Source organism: Halichoerus grypus, chromosome 3, assembly GCF_964656455.1.
Source record: "Halichoerus grypus chromosome 3, mHalGry1.hap1.1, whole genome shotgun sequence".
Classification (NCBI taxonomy): Eukaryota; Metazoa; Chordata; class Mammalia; order Carnivora; family Phocidae; genus Halichoerus; species Halichoerus grypus.
The window spans coordinates 88,009,343-88,033,295 of record NC_135714.1 but is presented as its reverse complement, the minus strand read 5'-3'; the positions used below and the strand labels follow the sequence as shown (position 1 = coordinate 88,033,295).

General features: G+C 41.3%; 1 protein-coding gene across 4 annotated transcripts in view; it reads right to left on the bottom strand.

Annotated features, from left to right (window-relative positions):
* Nucleotides 1–23,953, bottom strand: part of SGMS2 (sphingomyelin synthase 2) — an 82,799-nt gene that overhangs the window by 56,912 nt on the left and 1,934 nt on the right. The window lies entirely within an intron of this gene.

Below are 23,953 nucleotides of genomic sequence, written 5' to 3'. Positions count from 1 at the left end.
GTGTAAACACAATGCTGGAAAGATAATGCAAAATAGTAACAGGTGACAGATTTATATGTGACTTAAACTTTCCTTCTTATCCAGGTTTAAATGTTTCTAAAATAAACACGAGTTGTCATAATTAAAAAGTTAGAGAAAAGATGAGGCTAAAATCCCAACACAAATTTCCAAATGTCAGTTACCATATTAACAATCTCTAAAAAAACATTTACCATAAGCACAAAGTCTGTTTAATATCATTATGTACTAAGGATAAAAATAATAAACCCTATTTTTCATTTTGGTCACTGTGTGTGGTAAGCAAATAAAAACACTCTGTCCTGGAAACTTAAAAGTTTTCTTTTTAGCAAGATGCCATTTGTGGTAATGTACCACCCAGTAGCAAAGAGGTCAGCGTCTCGGGTTAAATATGGCATAATTACAGTTCATAAAATTAAAGCAAAATGTACATATGTACATAGTACATAAAGCAAAATGTACTATGATTACTCTGGCTCAAAATCTTGTCTTTTAAAATAAAAATGAAGCTAGAAGTAAAAATGAAACGAGACATGAATAAATATGAACTAAGATGGAAACAAATTTGGGAGGGGGTTGTTATTAGTAAGAGGCTGCCAGAGAGAGTTCACCTCTGGTCAGGGAGAGAGTACATTTGGTGGAGGCAGAGTAGCTCCTCAGGAGACACGTAAGTATTATAATCAAAACCACCAGGCTCCAACAGTGTCCTGTACATACCTGAGTAGCTTAACAGAACGAGCCCACTAGCTACACCTGAGTCGTTTATCCAGCATTAAACTGTGTAAACCCTCCATCTCTTGCTCAGGAATCTCCTTCAGATTCCCAGCCATTCCAGTCTCTTGGATCTCGGACCATTTCCTCCAGTTTTTATTTTTCTCTCCTATTCTTTTGTTGTCCTTGCTCTTTTTTTTTTTTTTAAGATTTTATTTATCTGACAGAGAGAGAGACAGCGAGAGAGGGAACACAAGCAGGGGGAGTGGAAGATGGAGAAGCAGGCTTCCTGCAGAGCAGGGAGTCCGACGTGGGGCTCGATCCCAGGACCCTGGGATCATGACCTGAGCCGAAGGCAGAAGCTTAATGACTGAGCCACCCAGGCGCCCCTGTTGTCCTTGCTCTTAAGATTTCTAAGAGGTGGTTCACTCTAGCTTCCTCACTAGTTATCAGCAGTTTGCTTCTCTTGTGAGAAACTTGGTTTTAAAAATGAATAACTTATACCACATCTTCTTTATCCATTCATCTGTTGATGGACATCTTGGCTCTTTCCACAGTTTGGCTATTGTGGACATTGCTGCTATAAACATCGGGGTGCACGTACCCTTTCGGGTCCCTACTTTTGTATCTTTGGGGTAAATACCCAGGAGTGCAATTGCTGGATCATATGGTAGCTCTATTTTCAACCATCAAAAGGAATGAGATCTTGCCATTTGCAACGACGTGGATGGAACTGGAGGGTATTATGCTGAGCGAAATAAGTCAAACAGAGAAAGACATGTATCATATGACCTCACTGATATGAGGAATTCTTAATCTCAGGAAACAAACTGAGGGTTGCTGGAGTGGGGGGTGGGGTGGGAGGGATGGGGTGACTGGGTGATGGACACTGGGGAGGGTATGTGTTCTGGTAAGCGCTGGGAATTGTGCAAGACTGTTGAATCTCAGATCTGTACCTCTGAAACAAATAATGCAATATATGTTAAGAAAGAAAAAAAGAAGAAGGAGAATGTAGCAGGAGGGGAAGAATGAAGGGGGGAAATCGGAGGGGGAGAAGAACCATGAGAGACGATGGACTCTGAAAAACAAACTGAGGGTTCTAGAGGGGAGGGGGGTGGGAGGATGGGTTAGCCTGGTGATGGGTATTGAGGAGGGCACGTTCTGCATGGAGCACTGGGTGTTATGCACAAACAATGAATCATGGAACACTATATCTAAAACTAATGATGTAATGTATGGGGATTAACATAACAATAAAAAAAAATTAAAAAAAAATGAATAACTTATACTTCCTTCAACTCATTTATAAAGAGTTTACCTGGTTTACTTTGTGCATCATTGCCCATCTCTCAGTCTCATCCAACAGGCTTCCAACATTCCTTCCAAACAATGCCAGGGCAAATTACAGACCGGCATATTTACATAAGCCTTATTTCACACAGCCGACATCTTTTAAGGTCTTCGTTTATTTATTTTGAGGGAGAGAGAGCAGGGAGACCAGGGAGAGAGGGAGAATCGCAAGCTGACTCCGTGCTGAGCTCAGAACCTGAGGCAGGGCTCCATCCCAGGATCCTGACCTGAGCTGAAACCAAGAGTCAGACACTTAAGGACACTTAACCAACTGAGTCACCCAGGCGCCCCGAGATCTTCTTTTAAGTATCAGATGAAGGATGATGTTCAGAGAACAAAAGGAGAGTCAAGAAAATAAACTCTCAGGACTCCAAAGAGTTATTTTGTGTCCAAATAGAACAACTAAAGTACCAGGAATAACTGGAAAAGAGGAAGAAGAAAGAAGGAAGTGAAATGAGGGGCTGGCTAATAGAACTTTTTGTAACTGAATCTTGAGCAAGGTAAAGGAAGATGAAGCAAATCACCCAGAGATCTGGGATGATGAACACATTTTGGGAGTAGCGGCCAGAGCTGAGCATCTAGATGTAAACCAGAAGTCCCGGTGGTGGAAGCTGAGGCACCACCCAGGCTCTAATGAGCTGCCACCAAATGGGATGGTGATGCTGACCAAATAAGTAAGTCAGCCACATGCTTTTACCTTGAGCTTCTAAGTCATGCACGGTCAGAGGTTACACCTCAGGTACAAAAAGTAAAAGTTGAAGGAGTAAACATGAATGTCGTCATTAGTGACCATGCTTCTCTCTCTCTTGCTTTCAGAGTACTATCTATGGGCTTGGACACCTTGGATGCCACCTTGACCTTAGCATATGCCACCTTCAAAAAAGGATGAGGTTCAGCGCATGGAAAAAGAACTCCAGATTCACCTGCTCCCATCTCCCTACAGTGTCTAAAGCTTGCTACAGGGAAAAGTAAAGAATAATTCTTAACTTATCCTTGCAGAAAGGTTTACGGATAGCATATAATAAAGTTTTCCATCACATCTCTAAACAAACAAAATGTATACAAGAAATGCACACATGTGTACTCTCTCCAGTCAGGATATACCCATTCACTTTTCACAGTACTTTGGTTAAACTGTAATAGTGTATTAGTGGGTGAGCCACTCTCTAATTGTCAGCAGTAGGAAATATGATGAAAATAAGAAGCAAAGGGGCTTCCTAGGGGAAACATCATGGGTAAAAAATATTTCATTACAATTAGGAGATCTGGCTTTAATCTGGATTCTGATATTGCTAATTGTGATCTTTAAAAAGTCACTTTAACAGGTCCAGCAGGCAGAAAATCAGTAAGGACATAGTTGAACCCAACAATAAAAATCAGTCAACTGGGGGGCACCTGGGAGACTCAGTTGGTTAAGCATCCGACTCCTGATTTTGGCTCAGATCATGATCTCAGGGTCATGAGATCGAGCCCCGTATCATCCTCAAGATTCTCTCTCTCCCTCTGCCCCCTTCTTCCTGCCTGCACATGTGCGCACACATGTGCGTGCTCTGTCTCTCTCAAAACAAAACAAAAAAATCAATCAACTAGATCAATTGACATATGTAGAGGACTTCATCAAAAACAGCAGAATACACATTCTTCTCAAGCTCACATGAACATTCACCGAGATAGACCATATCAGGCCATAAGACACACCTTAATAAATCTAAAAGAAATCAAACGGTGTCTCCTTTCTCAGACCACAGTGGAATTCAACTAGAAATCAATAACAAAGAGCTGGAAAATCCCAAAATAGTTAGGAGATTAAACAACATACTTCTAATTAACACACGGATCAATGAAGAAGAGAAATTTTAAAATATTTTGAACTAAATCAAAATAAAATCACAACTTGTTAAAATTTGCAGGATGCAACAAAAGCAGTACTTAGAGGGAAATCTATAGTAGCAAATACATATTTTAGAAAAGAAGATATAAATCAATAAGCTAAGCTTATACCTTAAGAAACTAGCAAAAGAAGAACAAATTAAATCCAAAGTAAAAGAAAATAATAAAAATGACAGCATAAATCAATGCACTTGAGAAGAAATTACTAGAGAAAAATCAATGGAACCAAAAGCTGGTTCTTTGAAAAGATTACTAAACTTAGTTAGTCCCTAGGCAGGCTAAGCAAAAAAAGGGACAACACAAATTACTAATATCAGAAATTAAAGAGGACATCACTACAGATTTTAAAGGGAAAATAATGTAATACTATGAACAATTCTATGCCCTCAAATTTGATACCCTAAGTGAACTGGACCAATTACTTGAAAGATACAATCTGAGAAAACTCACACAAGAAACAGACCATCTGAATAAGCCTATATCTATTAAAGAAATTGAATCAATAACATTCCAAAATACAAAGCACCTGGCCGGGATGGCATCATGGGTAAATTCTACCAAACATTTAAGGAAGAAACTATACCGATCCTCTACAATCTCTTTTGGAAGACAGAAGCAAAGGGAGTACTTTGTAACTCACTCTATGACGCCAGCATTACTGTAACACCAAAACCAGACAAAGACATTAAAACTACAGACCACCAATATCTCTCATCACGAACAAAGATGAAAAGAATCCTCAACAAAATATTAGCAAATTTAATCCAACAATGTAAAAAGACAATTACACACCATAACTATGATTTATACCAGGCATGCAAAGCTAATTAAGCATTAAAAAATCAATAATGTAATCTATCACGTCAAGAGGCTAAAGAAGAAAAATCTCATGATCATATCAATAGACGCAGAAAGAGTATTTGACAAAATCCAGCATTCATTCCTGATAAAAACTCTCAGTTAAGAATAGAGGGAAACTTCCTCAACCTGATAAAGAATATCTACAAATGGTTGCCTGGGTGGCTCAGTTGGTTAAGCATCCGACTCTTGATTTCTGCTCAGGTCATGATCTCAGGGTTGTGAAATTGAGTCCCATGTCGGGCTCTGTGTTCAGCGTGGAGTCTGCTTGGGATTCCTTCACCCCCTCTCACTCTGCCCCTCCTCCCCCCCCCCCACAGCTTGTACACCCTTTCTCTAAAATAAATAAGTCTTAAAAAAAAAAAAACTCAGTGAGTGCCAGGAGTTAGGGCAGGGGAATGAAAAGGTCAAGTACTGGGAATTTTTAGGGCAGTGTAACTATTTTGTATGACACTGTAATGGTGGATACATGTCATTACACATTTTTCAAAATCCATAGAATACATAGCACAAAGAGTGAACTCTAATGTAAACTATGGATTTTAGTTAATAATAACGTGTCAATATCGGCTCATCAATGAAAACAAATGTATGACACTGAAGCAAGATGTTAATGATAGGGAAAACTGGCAGGGAGGGGGCCCAGCATATGGGAACTCTGCAATTTCTGCTCACTTTTTCTGTAAACCTAAAACTGCTCCAAAAAATAAAGCCTATTAATTAAAAAAAAGTACTTCTCAAATTTACTTATAAACTCATTCACATTTAAGACATGGATAATTTTTTCAAAAATAAAAAAAATCCAAGTATTATGATTTAAGCTGCAAAGCAATATTCCAACATTAATGGCAAAAACAGTCCTGGTTATGTCCTTCAAGGACAAAGACAATTTGCTCAAACACACCGCTGATCTAAATGTGCCTTATAATTCAAAAGCCCTTAAGCCTTCTAAATGTAGAGAGCGTTCTAAACACTACTTAATGTTGACGAAGCAACCTCTGTGGTCAGGGCAGCGCTCCATTTTGTGGTAGAACATGTTTAGATCTGTAACTCCATCACTGCCCCCACAGGTTTTCATATTCCACCTACATATCCATCCCAACCAACACGAAGGCTATGCTCTGTACACCAAATGGCAGGGCATATCTCATCCCTGCTGAAATTAAAGGCCTCATTCAGTGCAGCCTATGCACACAGAGGGAGGCGCTTAGCACAAATCCATAATGTGTCACTTGCAAAACTGTTCCCAGATGAAACCACACCTAAGAGAAGACTTGTTTTGCTTCCAACAGGACATCTAAGACATCCCTCAAGAACATTCTCGTAGCCAAACACTCATGTTAATGGAGCCCCCTAACGGAAGAATTCCCAAGCTGCGTTTGCCTCCAGCAACCTTCCACCAAGAACCTTCCATCAGTTACGATGTGGCTGACATGAAGCATATCTGCCAATAAGACGGAAATGTGACTACTGAAATAGTGGCCAGGTCCAAAAGATATTTTTCTGCCATTTGCAAAATTCCATGTAAGTTGTATACTGTGATCTTAAATTAAACATGTCAATTTCAATCAAGCCTTCTTAAGGCTTCTATGAATTACATTGTCAGTTCACAACTGCACATGGAACCTGGTTACCCTGAATGCCTTTTGTAAAGTAGAACCCTACTGCACGATGATTTTACTCTTTAGTCCTAACCCAAAGGGTGTGGGACCTTGGAACCTCTTCCTGTGAAAGCAGCCTTGGGATGAAGGCTGACTCTAAGGAGTCCGGGCCTCAGACTTCCGTTTCCAATGTCCTGTAGTTGACACACCCTCAGCTCATTCCGCTTCTCACTGACAACCGTGTCCACGGCAATTCACAGCTGACACCACATCACTTCCACTACTTCCGTTTCCAGACATAATATTTAGAAACTATTAGTAACATGTATGGTTTATAAACAAATATTTAATAATAAAGGTGGCTCATCAGACAGCTATATTTGCTAAATTCTGGCTGGGTTTAAAGACTCAATCCAAATTCTTTGTAGAAGATAATCAAATCTCACTTGAATGAATAAAAATGTTTTTGAAGACAAATGATTAAAAAAGGCATTTTGTCAACAGTTCTTTTGTTTGTTTCATGTCGGAAGGAATCAAAGGATTCTTAGAATTCAAAAATAGGTAATTAATTACTTGGATAAAAAAGTATGTATCCAACCCTGATTGTTTCACAAATGGCATTTCAGAAGCACGGTGCAAGTTCATCATTTAAAACAAACAAGCAAATTGAGCTTCATTTTCTTAATGATGGCTGAGTAAGGCCAGGACTCCACTGCTTGTGCAAATGGGGTAAAAAGAACAGAAACGAGGTTTAGGGACTGAAACCATACATTACCTCTACTTTTCATCTTTTCCGCTTTACCCTTTGGAAAGATTTTATAAATTACATCCATCTGGCTGTAGTTTCATAATTTTCCTACTTCTTGCTCACCTACTAAAGGTGATGGGCTTGTCGAGAAGGTAAACAAAACAACTAAAAGGCAAGATTAGAAAGGGTTGGGGGGAGGAGTAGACTTGGATTACACCACTGAATAGAGATCTTGAAAAAAAATTAAAATCTGTATGTGACTGGTGGTGGATGAAGATACAGTAAAAGGAAGTAATCACTGCAAAATTTAGAAGTCTGTGTCATCCACTGAGCCTATCTCCAAAATTCACTGAGGCACAGGAGGAAATTACAAGACCGGTCATTAAAACGGGTACACCTTTCTCCAGTTTCCACGACTGTTGGCCAGATTAACTAGAACAAGCCTGATCTAAATTTCTCTCTCTCACATACGTGATACAGAGAAAGAGCCAGAGTAGAGGTTCCATCACCTAATTTCAGATATATTCCCTGCATTTCTCCCAACCTTATATATTACATGAAGTATCTCGATAAACCCATGTCCTATAGACGTGTATAATCCCAACCTTAATGACAAAAGAATCTGAGTGGTAAAGAATAGTTACATCACCCCCTTAATTTCCTTCTCTTAAAAAGCTTACTGGTATCCTATATCTTTAGTTCGCTTTTCTCCTAAGTTCTTGTAGAACTGCCTTTTCGACAGATGTGCTGCCTTAGAAACACAGAAGTGATCACTAATCAGATTTTCCTTTTCACCCCTCTACACAGCACCCTTCTCATGATCTTTATCATGTTTTAGAAAAGTATTTGAAGAATCTGCCAACTTAATCTCCCTAGGTGGGACTGCAACTTTGCACACATGCAAATCTTCAGGCTGTACAATAAAACCTGGACTGCTCCTGACGATTACCATATTCCTGAATCTGCTCCTTACCAAGAGTGTCCTGGAAATGGCGCCGAAGTGGATTAAAGAGATTGATTAATCCCAGCCTTCCTAGTAATCTTTGTTTCTTCATCTAAATAGAAAATTAGATGAACTAGACCATTTAGGGTTTTTCATACTCTGCTTCAGATGCTTTTACTTTACTCTTCCTAAACTCATGAAAGATTAAAAAAAAAAAGTCAGAGTAAGTGGCACCCATTATTACTCTTGTCCCTACTGGAGACAGTCTCTGCCTCAAGAAATTCAAATCCAGATGGAGATCCAAGGATGCTATGTTAACTCAATAAAAGCCTATTCCTGACTGCCCTAAAATGCACCCCACAGACAATAACTCATAGAGTGTGCATTCTCATTGTTGAAAATTGGTGCTCTAAGGGTGGAAGAAATGGTTTGTGATCCTCCAAAGGGCATTAAAATTTCACAGGGGGAAGGGAATAGTTAGGAAAAAACTATCTAAAAAAGGCAATAATGAAAAAAAAAAAAAGGTTGAGAAACACTGACAGAGGAACCCAGAGGGCACCTTATTTGCTACGAACTGACTAAATGATCCAGAACAAATTATTTAACCTGAGTCCCACCTCGATACAGCAACACCATCATAGGTTGTTTGCTCGCACTAACAACTACAAACGGCTAGCACTCCTCAGCCTTCGCTTCTCAACTTGAATCTTCTTTCCTCAAGGGGTGCCTTCCTGACCTAGAGAAGGTCTCCCCTCTTGTTCTCTCTCAGCACTACTGATCCACTTTCACAATTGGTGATTATATACTTGTTTCCTTGTTTTAATTGGATGGCTCCCACACTAGGTGGTAGGCTCCAAGAGGGAAGGGACCTTGTCTGTCTGTTTACAACAGCACACCCAGCCTGGCACAAAATGGCGCTCTCTGCTTCTTGCCAAGCCCTCCCTCCTTCAACCAACTTGTATTCCCCCGACATACTGAAGGATGTGCCAGCACCCTTCTCTAGAGATTAACCCTGAGAGCAATTCACTAAAACTTTCTTTTCAAGCCACTTCAAGATCCCCTTGGCCCCAGAACATAAACTCCCAGAAATTTTCCCAAGGATCTTTGATCAATTATAAAAATTTTAATATGACTTTCAGAGATTTTACAATAATAAACTTGACACTAAGGGGGGATAGGTTAGGGAAGGAATGTGCATATTTTTAAATGCAAGTTTGAATATCAAAATGGTACTTTTTACTCTTCAAGATATCCAAGATTTTAAAAGACCTTTCTTTTCTTATTCTAGTGGCTGTTGTCCTATCTTTGGGCTGTTGTCCAATAACTGAGCCGCTAATAGACAATACAATGGAATAGTCTAGGATATACACCCAATTCTACCACATGCAGGGGAAAAAATCTAATGTGAACAACAGGTGAGCAGGTGAGCATTTGTATTGGACAGAGGGAAATCAAACGAGATATGAGAAATCATTTCAAATCAGAATAGCTATTTGGACATTAATCCCTGAATATAGCTCCTGTCCATTTAGGAGGAGCCAAGTCAGGCATTATTACAGTAAAATGAGTTTTAGTGAAAATATAACATAAGGGAATCATGAAGATGAGAAATTCATGTGTGTGTGTGTATGTTTATACATATTTGTATAAGTATATATGTGTCTTTCTATAGCATCAAGACATTTTTAAAAAAATTTTTTTAGCATCAAGACATTCGGCAAGTTCCAAACCGTTAGTTGGAGGAAATAAAAGAAAACAATATATATACATATATGTATGTGTGTGTGTGTATGTATATAGATACACGGGTGTATATAATCCACATATGTATATCCATCTATATCTAAAAATATGTACATACGTTATCTGGATTAAAACAAAAATATATAAAATACTTCATTCCCTTAGTTTTCTATTAAATGTGGTATTTAGGGGCACCTGGGTGGCTCAGTCAGTTAAGCGTCAGGCTCTCGGTTTCAGCTCAGGTCATGATCTCAGGGTCCTGGGATGGAGCCCTGAGTCAGGCTCCGAGCTCAGTGAGGAGTCTGCTTGAGGATTCTCTCCCTCTTCCTCTGCCCCACGCCCCTGCTCTCTCTCTCAAATAAATCTTTTAAAATTAAAAAATTAAAAAAATAAATGTGGTCTTTAATTAGGGTGACCATATAATTCAACATCCTAACCAGGCCAGTTCTGAGAGTGCAAGATAGCCTTACTAGTAATCACACCAGGACAACAGTTATACACTGGGGCTGTCCAGGGCAAACCAGGACACATGATCACTTTAATCATAATAAAGTCCATGGAGGGGCCCCTGGATGGCACAGTTAGTTAAGCATCCAACTCTTGGTTTCTGCTCAGATCATGATCTCAGGGTCGTCAGATCAAGCCCACATCAGGCTCAGAGCTCAGCTCAGCAAGGAGTCTGCTAAATGTTTCTCTCTCCCTCTCCTTATGCCCCTCCCCACGCTTGCACGTGCTCTCTCTCTAAAATAAATAAATCTTTTTTTTTTTTTAAAGATTTTGTATTTATTCATTTGAGAGAGAGAGAGAGAGAGAGAGCAAGCAAGAGCATGAGCAGGGGGAAGGGGCAGAGGGAGAAGCAGGCTCCCTGCTGAGCAGGGAGCCCGATGCGGGACTTGATCCCAGGACCCTGAGATCATGACCTGAGCCGTAGGCAGACGCTTAACCGACTGAGCCACCCAGGTGCCCCTAAAATAAATAAATCTTAAAAAAAAAAAAAGTCCACGGAAAACTGCAAGATCTCATGAGATAAATATCAGATGAACAATATTAAAATGTGTATCCTTCAGTAAAGTTTTTTTAAAGGTTTCTTATTTAAAAAAAAGGTTTTAAGAAATAAATTTTAAAAGATGAAGTCCACAAAAAATTTGGTCTATATGGGACAACGTCCTACTAGACAAAGAATATAAACTAAAGAATGAATAGTAAAGTATTAAACTAGGGAATTAATCTCTAAGAGGACCAGAAGCTTAAATTAATATTTTCTTTAATTAAGAAAGCCAATCCTTTCTAAAAACATAAGCCAACCCCATATAGACATTTCTGCACCACAGTCTTTAGTACCACTTAGTTATGGTTACTAGGAAACATTTGCACAAAAAGATTTATATTCTCCTCTTGCTTCTACTCTTCCACCTAAAGGAATAATCCTCCATTATTAGCAATGCACTTAATATCTCCACAGCAACTAGGATAATTGCGGTGTTGCAACGGGAGGATGATGAAGTAGAAAACAAAGTGATAGAAATAGTGTAGAAGAAAAAAATTCTCCCCACACAGCCCTGGTGGGAAAATAACCACACACACACAGACACACACACACACACACACACACACACACACACGGAAGAAGAAAAGAATGAAAAACTTGCTAAAAAGAACCCTCTTGAGGTTGCTATAATCAGTTGCTTCAAGGCCTTTAAGACGCGTTAAGTATGCAATGGGGTAAAAGTGGTAGGTAAATTGTATGGAGTAATTGCAGATGACTTCACCCAAAGAATTTGAAGGTGGGGACAAGAAGCGGTTTCTGAAATAGGGAAGTGATCTCCACAGCTGCTCACATGTGGCTCCCAAGAAGGTACAAGTTATGCATGAAAGGGCTAAGAAGAGAGGACTGAGGGAAGCCCAGAGCTAAGGAAGGCTTCCAAAGCAGCCTCTGGTAAGTGGTGCGGGGGGAAGAGGGGATGGGGGGGAGGGGGGAAGGGGCCAAACCTGAGCAAAAGCTAACCTCAGCCCAGCAAGACCACGGCTGTAGAAGGCAGAGGGCAGCAGACTGAGAATCTGAAAACTTCTGTGCTCTTCCTTGGCCTCTGCCTGCCACAACACAGGGGTAAATAACACAAGCAAAAACACAGTATTCAAAAATACTCAACACATTGATTGAGAAAACGTGTATTGAGTGTCTGCATCATGCTAGGATGTACAAACAAAACAAAACAAAACAACAACCACCCTATAAATTTTGCTGTTAAGGAGCTCAGTCCGAAAGAACCTAAAATCATGTTCCGATATGGTAGTCCAGGGACAGAGAAAGGCCTCAGTACTTCTGGAACAAAGAGAGAACACCTAGGCCACAGGGATGATGTGGAGAAGGGAGAGAGTGAGGAAAGTCCACTGCAGGGGACGCTGGAGATCAAATCATTTGTGCCTTAAATCACTTCTCTAAAAAACAAGATCACCACCTAAAGGAATCCTCCATATTGGTAAACCCAGCAAATACTGTGTTCTCTTACTCAACTTCTCAAGAACTTACAACAGCACTGATTACCCCATCCTGCTCTAGACACCGGATTCTGTCGGCATCTCTTCTGGTCCTCCTCCTGCCTCACTGGTTCCTCCATGGTCTCCTACTCCATCTCTCAACTCCTGCCATTGCTTGGAGCCTGATCTCTGGCTCTCTTCTCTGCCTGTGAAATCCCCCTAGGTGACGGCAGATTCCCCAAACAGCTCAGACCCCGACTTCACCCCCAAGTGCGGGTCCCTTGGTCACGACTGGCTGACATCTGTCTCCTTTAGGAAGGGCTAACAGGCAACTCAAACTAACCGGTGGCCAGAAGAGAACTCCATTCCCTGCAACTCTCTCACCCCGGAGTCCTGCTTGACTTCTACTCGCTTGCGTCACTCATCCAAGCCTCCCCATAAATCTTGTCAGTCCTACTTCCATCCCTCTGCAATCTGTCCAGGGCTCTCCCTCTCCAACCCTGCCCCCTTGCTGCCGGCCGCATCCCTCCTCGGGCAGTGGCCTCACAACTGATCCTGCTTCTACTCTCGGCCCCTCTTGCTTCCTTCTCTGCCCAGCCCCCAGAGTCTGTCACCAATGTAAATCATGCCTGCTCCCTTTTAGACCACTTCGAGACACCTTCTCATGGCATTTGCAAGAAGGCTCATCCTCCCGCCCAAGTCTGCAAAGCCCCACCCTGCCGGATCCCGCCAGTCTCACCACTTCCCCCACCCGCTTCTTGTGTGACCAAGCACACGCCCTTCCCTTCATGCTTTATACCTCAGTGCGAGTCCCGCGGCTTCCAAAGAGCCTCTCCTGACCGGGCTGGAGCAGGCTTTCCCAGTCACTCTGGTCACCAGGTGACCATGCTGCCTCTAAAGAACAGATCCAACTTGAACTTGACCTTGTTTAGGTATTGGTCTTACTTGTTTACATGGCTCAACCTTTCTTTGCAGCATCTTTTCTTCTCTCAACACATCAACTCCAAAAATCTCCATGAGGGTAGAAACCTCGACTCCTGTTCACTGACTCACTAGAATCAAGAATAAAGTCTAGCACATAGCAAATGCTCAAAACACTGTGTTTAGCGTGTTAATCAATTTCAGAAGAAACTGAGAAGGGCTTGGGACTATGTCTCAACTGTCTGTGTCGTGGAGTGTTTGCATCAGTCAATACACTTATGAAACCCAAAGCAACCTATCTTGGAATTTCGTGACAACAGTGGCTTGCCCAGGAGCTGGGGAATTTTTTGCTCTGAAACCCTCTGCTTTTAGTTATTTTCCCACACAGACCTGCACCCTTCCCTTCCTTCTCTCCCTCTCACTCCATGCCTAGGCCTTCTTATACTCTAATCTTAAAGTTCCTGGCAGACGGATATTTGATATCAAGCGATGGTTTCTGTCATCTAGGTTTTACAGGAGTCTTGCTTCTCAAATTGTTACAATAAGCAACTGAGCAAGGGTGTAACTAGTGAGCAGCATTATACATATAAACAGGGCAAGGACAGGATGAAGACAGTGGCAGATAAACAGGTCGAACAGTGAGGTGAGAAACGAGAGGAGTTAAATGCCCTGAAGCCCGGGGGCTGGGGCCAGGCCAGACGCCGCACACATCCCAGGGTATCACAGCTCACAAATGCATGTGAACAGTCATCTTTTCTGTAAGCACGAGCCTAATTATCTAAATAATTCTTTTCTAGGCCCAGGCACACCTCCTGACATTGAAATTCACACATTTACGTTACCGACAACCTTAGAGACATGTTCCACTGTACTGTTCAGCCTGTTGTTCACTCGTTCTAGCAAAAGGCACCAGAACCAGCTTTCTCTGGAGCTCACCAAGGCGACTCCATGACATCATTCAGTTTTTATACAACCTACCAGAATCACTGGATGGCAACTATTAAAGAATTCTCTCCAGATTCACAGAGGGTATTACTGCTTAAGGATAAAGCTGGTCAGAGATGCACTGCGCAGTAGCGTAGCTGCTAGCCACACGTGGTGACTAAGCACGTGGGACGTGGTCAATCCACGTAGAGATGTGCTGTGAGAGCAGAATACATGCCGGATTTCAAAGATTTAGGAAAAAAATGTATAAACAGGTCAAGAATTTTTAGATTGATCATAATGGATAATAGGAAATAACATTTTGATATATTGAGTTAAAATATGTTCTTAAAATTAATTTCACTTTTTTAACTTTTTATTTAAAAAAATGTGGCTGGCAGAAAACTCAAATTATGTATGTTACTAACATGTGTGGCTCATATATATTTCTACTGGACAACCCTGGGTTCTTAGTGGATGGTTACCTCCTGGGGGGAGGACAGGGCAGCACATTGGTCCCAGGTCTCGTCTTTGCCCAGAAACTCTTTCATCAGTTCACCCAGGAGAGAGAAGCTCGGGAGCTGATTCATACTAATGAAAGAGGCAACAGAAAACATCAGTCTATTAACTTATCAATGAAGGCTAGGAGATGGGATAGGTACCTCCTGGTACGAGTGAAGGCTACCAGGCCTCCTACATAACCTAGACATCCTCATTCTGCTATGGAGCTATTGGCAGGGAAAAGCGAACCATTCACCAAGAATTACTTGATGGGGATAAAGTGCAAGCAAATGAGTCAAGAGTCGTATAGGGTCACTGCACCCCCGTAGCCGAGGCTCAGGAAGTTTCTAGACTAGAGAAGCGAGAGCCTAGAAAAATCTCCGCCCAAAGCATTTTAGAACACAGACCAAAACTTTCTTTCCTCCACATCGTTTTGAGTTTTTTCCAAACCTTCACATTTATAAGAGGAAATCAATCCTACTTTTTTTTATACGTCTATAATTTCCCCCCTAAACTAACACAGTGACTCCAAATCTAAAAAGGGTATATTTAAAGGAAATGCAAATAAGAAAATGTCCTAACTCTTGGTTTTAAGAGTTTCCAATATTTAAAATATATATTTTTAAAGATTTTATTTATTTATTTGACAGAGAGAGGAACAGCGAGAGAGGGAACACAAGCAGTGGGAGTGGGAGACGGAGAAGCAGGCTTCCTGCCGAGCAGGGAGCCCGATGCAGGGCTCCATCCCAGGACCCTGGGATCATGACCTGAGCCGAAGGCAGACACTTAATGACTGAGCCACCCAGGCGCCCCTAAAATATTTCTATACAAGGCAGTCTCTCCCCCCAGAAACTGTTATATATATATATATGTATATATATATATATATTTATGCCATTCAGCTAATTTTCCACCCACACTTCTTTAAAATTGTTTTTAAAAATCTTCCATTAGCCCTTATTTCATTTTTTATACGGGAAAATTCCCAAGATTTTATTCCCTACACTGCTATTTCTACATTGTAACAAAGTAATTAATTCCTTAATTAATAGAAGTTGTTTCCAAATCACAATGTAAGATTAGTTATGGGAGGATTCCTTCAAAAAAAAACCCATCCATTAAAATTGTTATTTTTAATATCAATAATTGATGCTTCAATTCCAAGATATCACCTACTCAGGGGGCCTATAACCCTTTGGATACTTACTATAGATGATCCAATGAACTATACCATCTTTTATTTAATTCGTTATAGTTTGGGAAGCCCTTGCATAGATGTATCCTTGCTCTCAGAGAATGCATATTAACATTGCTAGATAAGCAAAGAGCAAATTTTAAAAAATTAAAGGGAATCTGGAGTCAAAACTCAAATGATCAGCTCTACCACACTTGGATTATCATCTTACCCCCAAACAAATGCAGGGTGGTGACCACCACTCCGTGGGGTGCAGTCACATTGCTGTCCAGCAACTCTCCAAAACCCATACTTTTTTTTGCTAAAACCTTGGTACTGGCATTTTAAACATTTGCTAAGTGTGAAAATGTATAGAATTATCAAGTTAATTCCCTCCACCCCCAAAGTCATTATTTTTGCACGTAAAATAGGATAGCCCCCAAAATGCAAACACTTGCTACACCTGATGTGCCCATAACCATAAATCATGAGATTAAGCAGCTTTCCCGGGGCTGGCCTAAGGAACAGAACCAAACGCAGATTGTTCTGGTAACTCTATTAGTTTCCCTTTGCTGCTGTAACAAGTTACTGCAAATTCAGTGGCTTAAACAACACACATTTATTTTCTACAGTTCTGTAGGTCAAAGTACAAAACGGGTTGCACTGGGCTAGAATCCAAGTGTCAGCAGGGCCGCATTCCTTTCCGGAGGCCCTAAGGAAGAATCTAGTTCCCTGCCTTTTCCAGCTTCTAGAAACTGCATACATTCCTTGGCTCGTGGCCCCCTTCCATCTTCAAAGCCAGCAATGGTCCTTTGACTTTTTTAAACTCAAAGCTCTATTAGTTCTGACTCTCTGGTTCTGACTCTTGGCCTTCTCTTTTCCACTGGGTCCAACCAGATAATCCAGGCTAATCTGCATATGGTAACATCAGCTGATTTGCAACCTTAATTCCCTCTTACCATATAACATAAGGGATACACAGATTCTGGGGATCAGGATGTGAAACCTTTGGGGGGGCCATTACTCTGCCTACCACCATCTTCAATACTAATTAGAAAACAGTCAATGAAACCTCACATGCACAAGCTACTCTCCTCCAATAGGACTTTCAACTATAATAGGTGAAAGCCCTAAAACTTAAAAAAATAAGTATCATTAGAGTAGCAGGCATAAGATTGCAGATCTTCTTGCTGAGTCGAATGTACCCTTCAGGGGAATGGAAGAATGTACTTCTTTCCCAGACTCAACACCAAGCCTGACTGAACACTCAGAAACTTTTAGAGAAAAATGTTTGAGGGGCACCAGCATAGTTCAGTTGGTTAAGCGTCTGCCTTCGGCTCAGGTCATGATCCCAGGATCCGGGAATCGAGCCCCGCAGACTCAGCAGGGAGTCTGCTTCTCCCTCTCTCTCTCTGCCCCCCCGTCCCACTCGTGCTCTCTCTCTCTCAAATACAATCTTTAAAACTATGTTTGACAGGGCACCTGGGTGGCTCCATCAGTTAAGCGTCTGCCTTCGGCTCAGGTAGTGATCCCAGAGTCCTAGGATCAAGCCCCATGTCTGGCTCCCCGCTCAGCGGGCAGTCTGCTTCTCTGCCCCTCCCGTGGCTCATGCTCTCTCTCAAATAAATACAAATCTTAAAAAAAAAATGTTTGACAATACCGTATTGAAAATTAAATATTGCCATCTTTCAATACTGATACTGAAATATAGGACCTAGTTTAACCCTCCACATGGTAAGTCACAGGGATCTCATGTTTGGACAGGTGTGAGGTTTCCTTCAGTAAAACTACATGTGCAAGGACACAGAGGGGACCCAAATTGTGAGATACATGCTAGGTTCTATAATCACCAGTGTGGTGGTTCAACTCTGCAGCCAAACTGTCTGCTTTCAAAACCTAACTCTGCCTACCAGCTGTGTGACCTTAGGCAAGCGACTTAACCTTTGTCTCAAATGCGGATCCTTAAAATGGGGATGATAATATGCGCCTCAGAGTATTTGGGGAGATGTAAATAAGTTCTAAGTGCTCAGAAAAAAATCCTGACAAATAGTGAGTGCTTTCAGTATCTGGTAAATACAATTTGAAATGTTCCTGCCTACTGCTTATAACTTGCCAATCAAACTGTATTCCAAGGGAGTGTACTTCTCAGCACTAACCAATTCATCATAGAGGATATATCACACACACACACCCCCATATATATTTAACTTAACAAAAACAATGCCCTCTGTTGCTATTAAAGTTGGTAGCTACTGGGGGCGGGGTCATAACTGGACGTTAAACAACTTGCAGAACAAATGCGAATCTCAGAAAACAGGAGCAGCTGTGTGAAATAAACGGTCTCAGGGCCTCCTAAAGAAAGACGCACAGCATCGGGGAGGACAGTGGGGTCTGTGATTCTTAATGGCCCCGGGCATCTTCTGGGACAGTGGGGTTCATGGTACAATACTCCTCAGAAGGCTGAGCTCTGTAGGGCACAGTGGTGGCTGTGAGGCGACATGAAGCCTCCTGGCATCTGCTGAGAGGCCCGGCATATGGTGATTGCTGCTTTGAAAGCTTTGCAGCATTCACAGCTGATGAGATCTACTTCTTATGAAAGTTCTTGAATTCGATGGCACTGTACAAACAACTGCCATGATTTTATTCTCACCCCCACGAGAAGGACGAGCGGAAGGGTGAACGACAGGACCCAGACCCTACCAATACACGCAGGATGTGACAAACGGCTCTTCTATTACAAAAGAAATAAGAGATAACTTGATTTTTGAGGTAATAGGATTGAACACTTTGTCCTTAAAAGTCTGAGATGCAGCTTGCATGCGAAAAAACAATGGACGCTAAGCCACTGAGTATTTATATGAACCAAGCATTACCCTCAATGCTTTACTCACAAAGTTTTATACGTCATATGGTCACCTTCTGAAGTAAATATTTTATTCCCTTTTTACAGCCAGGAAATGGAGGTTCATCTGAGGAAGGTGCCCAAGGTCACCTAGTGGTGAGCAGTGGTGTTGGGTCTCACAACACCCCACTGTCCTCCCCAGTGAGTGCGTCTTTCTTTAGGAGGCCCTGAGACCTCGTATTTCACACAGCTGCTCCTGTTTTCTGAGATGTGCATTTGTCCAGGTGGGCCTAAGCCTGTGTGTGTTCACCTCCCTGGCATTCCTCCATGACCTTAAATCAGCACAGACCAGAAAAGCATCCCATGGTAAACACACAATCCCGTATCAAAATATATTACCCCCCCCCCCAAACTGCCATATCTCCAAAGCGAGTGGAAAGCTTACAGAAAGCCTTGAGGGATATTGGGCAGTGCAGGGCATTAGAATCAGCTGGCCCTCACTTCAAGCCCTTGCTCTACTTCCTACCAGCTCTGCAGCCTTGAGTACGCTAACCTTTCTAAAAATTGTTTCCCTACCTCCACAGTGGAGAGCGCACAGTTTCTATTTTGCAGGTCAGTCTGAAGATGAAGAGAGGTTCTAATGTAGATTTAAAAATGCTATCTCCAGTCTCTCCCATTATTTAACCATTACTATTTTACCGGCTTTGCTCCAGCTCCTGGGTGTGACAAGCCTGGAGGGCCAGCTCTGTTTCAAAGGCTTGGCTTCACGTTCAGCTACCTCCACGCAAGTATTTTCCTGAGAGATCTCTGCTCCTCTTTGGAGACGGACTGCCATCTAAAAGTTCGCCTCCAGGGCATCTCAATTAGCTAAGTGGTCCATGATCCCAAACCACGTATTCTTTCTTTGACCCACTTCCTTACCCCTAAATGAAAACTCATTCCTTCACGTTTTCTCTAGATGCTAGATCGTATTGCCTAAAGTAATTTTTAACCCCTTCCAGTGGAGTGTTCAGTGGAGTGGGTGTTAAGAGGTGCCTTCCCAGGATGAGTCTCATGAGCGGAACGGGCCAAGGAGGCCTGTGACATACGTTTGCACCCCTGCCAGGCCAGCCCCTCCAGGATGCCCCAGGACCCCAGTTCCAAGAGGAGGAGCCAATTCCCAGCAGGCCTCCCAGGGGACACAGAATTGCCTCTGGCACATTCCCATCCTTGTTTCTGCAGCGGTCTCTCCACCTCCAGAGCCCCTCCTCCCTTCAGTTCCTTCCCATTCACGGAAAAGCGTTTCAAGAGTTTAATTCTTATCACATATTTTGCATTTCTAATCATCCTAATAAAAAGAGGTAATTAAGTTCCAGGGGTAGACACGCATCCCCCCAATTCTCCATAAATATGATGCCCCCAGTTCCATTGTTTCAGTTGGGGAGCAATTTGCCTTTATTCAGATACTCATGGAGACTTTCTAGGTGAAGCGAGTACTGCCAGGCAAACTTAAAAGAGTCAAGGATGCCCGAAGGTGGGTATCTCAGCTCCTTCCCAATTCTGCCTGAGACTAGCGCTGACAACTGGGCATCTTTCTTCCCACAGGTGAAATGTATCACGATAAAAGAACCTCGGCACAGGCACTACCAGGCAAAGAAGTGACATTTACCTGAAGGGGCCCTTCCAGAGTCTTTCACCTGATTTGACTTTTAGCAGCTGGCTGTCTTTTCTGACAGTTCGGTTTTGAATTTGATACCTTTATTTCCTTTCACCCCCTCCTCTTTAACAATTTTAATATGTGGTTTTATTCTTTTTTTAACAGTACGAAGGGATATATTGAAAGACGTACATACACAACAATCAATCCACTTAATGCTGCTTTAAAAAAAAAAATCTAAGAACGTGCCAAGTTTGGTTTGAAAATTTTAAGTGACATGATCAAACTAACACACAAAATTGTAAAACTGAATCTTAAACTGTAAGCAAATCATCAAATTAGGTTTGGTAGCAGAGAAAACCAATCAGCAAATAACAGCTTACCCTTTTTATCCTTTTTTTTTTTTAAAGATTTTATTTATTTGAGAGAGAGAGAGAAAACACGAGCAGGGGGAGGGGCTGAAGGAGAGGGAGAAGCAGAGCGTCCGCTAAGCAGGGAGCCTGATGAGGGGCTGGATCCCAGGACCCCGGGATCAGGACCTGAGCCTAAAGCAGACGCTTAACCGACTGAGCCACCCAAGCGCCCCCCTTTTTATGCTTTTTATTCTATTACCTGTTTCTTTACATTCTGCTTTGAATTGCAACTTGTTGTTAGAAATTAATAAATAGAACTGATCTGAGTTTCTGTATGAAGAAGCTGAATTGACCACTACTCATAATCCAACATCCTTTATCAAAACCGTGAGGATAAAGTAACTAGCACTGGAAATGTAAAAATAAACCCAAAGCAAAATTTAAATTCTGACTCAGGGTAGCAAAGAGGGTATGATATTATCATAAAACCTGAGAATGCTTAAATGAAGAAATGCTTTATATCTATAATGAAAATTAGCAAATGGAAATTTATTGCACTTTCATTAAATCAACCCTAAAATGTCTTACCAATGATACGCTTTTCAAGAGATCAAACAACAAATGCAGAAGGTTTTTAAAAAGGTGACCTATTTAAAAGTGATGGAGCTTGGTCTAAACCTAGTGTAGTGATAAATCTGCTAAAGGCAATGTCTGAAATTTTTAACTTGTCCATCTTTCTGGGTGCTAAGGAGGCAAATTGTGGAAGTAGAATTTCTTGTAGAGAGCTACCTGGCAAAATTAGCACTGCTCCATTCTGCTCTATTTGCCCACAAAAGTTTAGCTTTATGGCTAATAACAAAATACAAGCCCAAATATCTCTTTAAGAAAGCCTGTGTGTTCTGTTTTCATCAGATAAATCCCTTGCGTAATGAGCTACTGACCTATTGTGCAGCTCCACAGAGAATGTTGATCCTATTGCTGAAATCTTATGAGAAACACTAAAGGAACACAGAAATTCAAACTCCTAAATTTTAAAGAGAAAGTTTTCTAATTCTGAATATGGTAAAAAAAAAAAAAAAAAAAGCAGCTACATTAAACATTATTATTCCCTTTTTAAAACGCAAAATGACCAAAATCATCATGGATAGACACTTAGATATAGCTAGAAGGATACTTAGTGCAGAGTTGCTTAAAATAGTAAAACTGGAAACTAACTGTCCCAAAATAGGGGATTGGTTCAGCTGGGGATGCAGCCAGAGAATAGAAAACTATAAAAGCTGCTGTATAAGAGTATTTTAGTGATAAAGATGTCCATATTTGGATGAAAAAAGCAATTAGAAAACCATGTGTAGGGAATAAACTCAGTTTCGTAGAGAATGACTTTCTAGCAGGTGCAACCTCAGGCAAGTTATTTAATTTCTCTAAATCAGTGTTCTCAACACGTTAGCTCTTTGTGTTATATGACCACACAGGGGTGAAAAAGAATTTGAGGATATAACATTAAGTGATTTTTCTGGGTGATCGCTGGTTTGTTTAATCTGTACTTCTAAACTTCTGTTAAGTAATATACTACTTATTATATAGGGAAAATTTAACAAATTGGAATATTCTCACACAGTATTATCTTCTTAAAAAGCTACCATAGTGCTTTGCTCACAGTCAATAAATCTTGGTTTAGCTGAATTTACCCTTCAGATTTCATTTAAACAAGTTTGCTCTGGGGTTCATTTGAAATTATTTTAACTTAACGGCCTAACTTGTCTCTAATATTTTTATTGGACAAAGCAAGGCATATTTGCATTGTTCATCCCCCTAAGAATTTATGAGCCCCAATTCAGGACTCATTGTAAAGCCACTGGATCTTGCATTACCAGTGGGAGGCAGCCTATGGGAGCCTACTCACTTCTGGTTTCCTCCCAATTCCCCATCCTCTCCTCCTTTTTGGCTCCTTCCCCCCACCCCCCATCATCAAAGGCAAGGGGCGCTCTCTACTGGACTGTAAGCTTCAAGGACATTTACAAAATCTCCTTCATGTTAGCATCACCAGTACCTAGCATAGTGGCTAGAATATAGTAGCTGCTCACTAAATGTTTAACAATGGAATGAAGTGAATAAATGTCTGATAGTTCAGGTTAGAGGAGTCAATTACTCCATAAGAGACTAGGTAAAGGTGGGTAGGCTACTCTAGTCCAAAACTGTCTAGAATTCTCAGTAATTGTCACTGCCCCCCCAAACTCACTTCAAAGTATCACTTCTTTAAAAAAGTTCCCATTTGTATTCCATTGTCTATTTTAATAGATGTAAGATTATTTCTATTTTGCCCTATATTTTGTTTAAAGTCCCTCCCAAACCCAAGAGTTTAAGTCACTTGCTCATATATGGCAAGTAAGTTAACCATCCAGATAGCCTCAGGTCTTCTGGATTCCAAAGCCCAAGACCTTTCCACATCATGTGGTGTCAAAAATTCCCAGTGACCTTTGACCCTTAAAGCTGTTGTAGATATGGTTAAGAACAAATGTTTCCAATAATGCCCGAGCAAATACTTCCTATCCTTCCAAATATTTCCTTGGGCTTTTATAAAATCCCAGGAGAAGAGAAACTGAGGCCAGGAGGCAGCAACCCAATGGTTTCCAGTATTTCCCTCCAGGTTCCTAAGTCAACCCGCTTTACTTAAAAATGAAAACTAAAGAAACCAAATTAAATATTAACTCGTAAAACAACACTTCAACCGAAGACTACAGTGAGTTAAGACTAGCAACAAACCAAGGAAAGGACTATAAAAAGGAAATTCTGCACTGCCTATTTTGAAGAAAAAAAAAAAAGGTAAGGTTAGAGTTTTCCACCTGTCCAGTCTTCCTCCAAATCCCAGGTTTTTCACTTTGGGGGGTTGCTCTGAATCTGTTTAAAACAGTGAAGGGCAGTTCCACTGAAATGGGGGGGGCAATCAAAACCCTTTCGGGTATCCACAGTGAAACGCTTAACTTCCTTCTGAAGACCCAAGGAACTTGCCAAAGGATTTCCCACCCGAAACCCCAGCCCACCAAATTTATAACAGCAAATTTTGTGGAAACTAATTGGTTCTCACTCATGCCAGCTCTGGAATACACCATGATTTATACATAAACAGTTACAATCGGTTGGGGTCTGCTTTGTGCCAGACATTATGCTAGGTCTTTCTCGCTCTAAAACCCTCGTTACTATCATCTGTAGTTACAGTCCCATTTTACCGAGTCAGAGTGTTTAATGTGACTGAGAACCCACC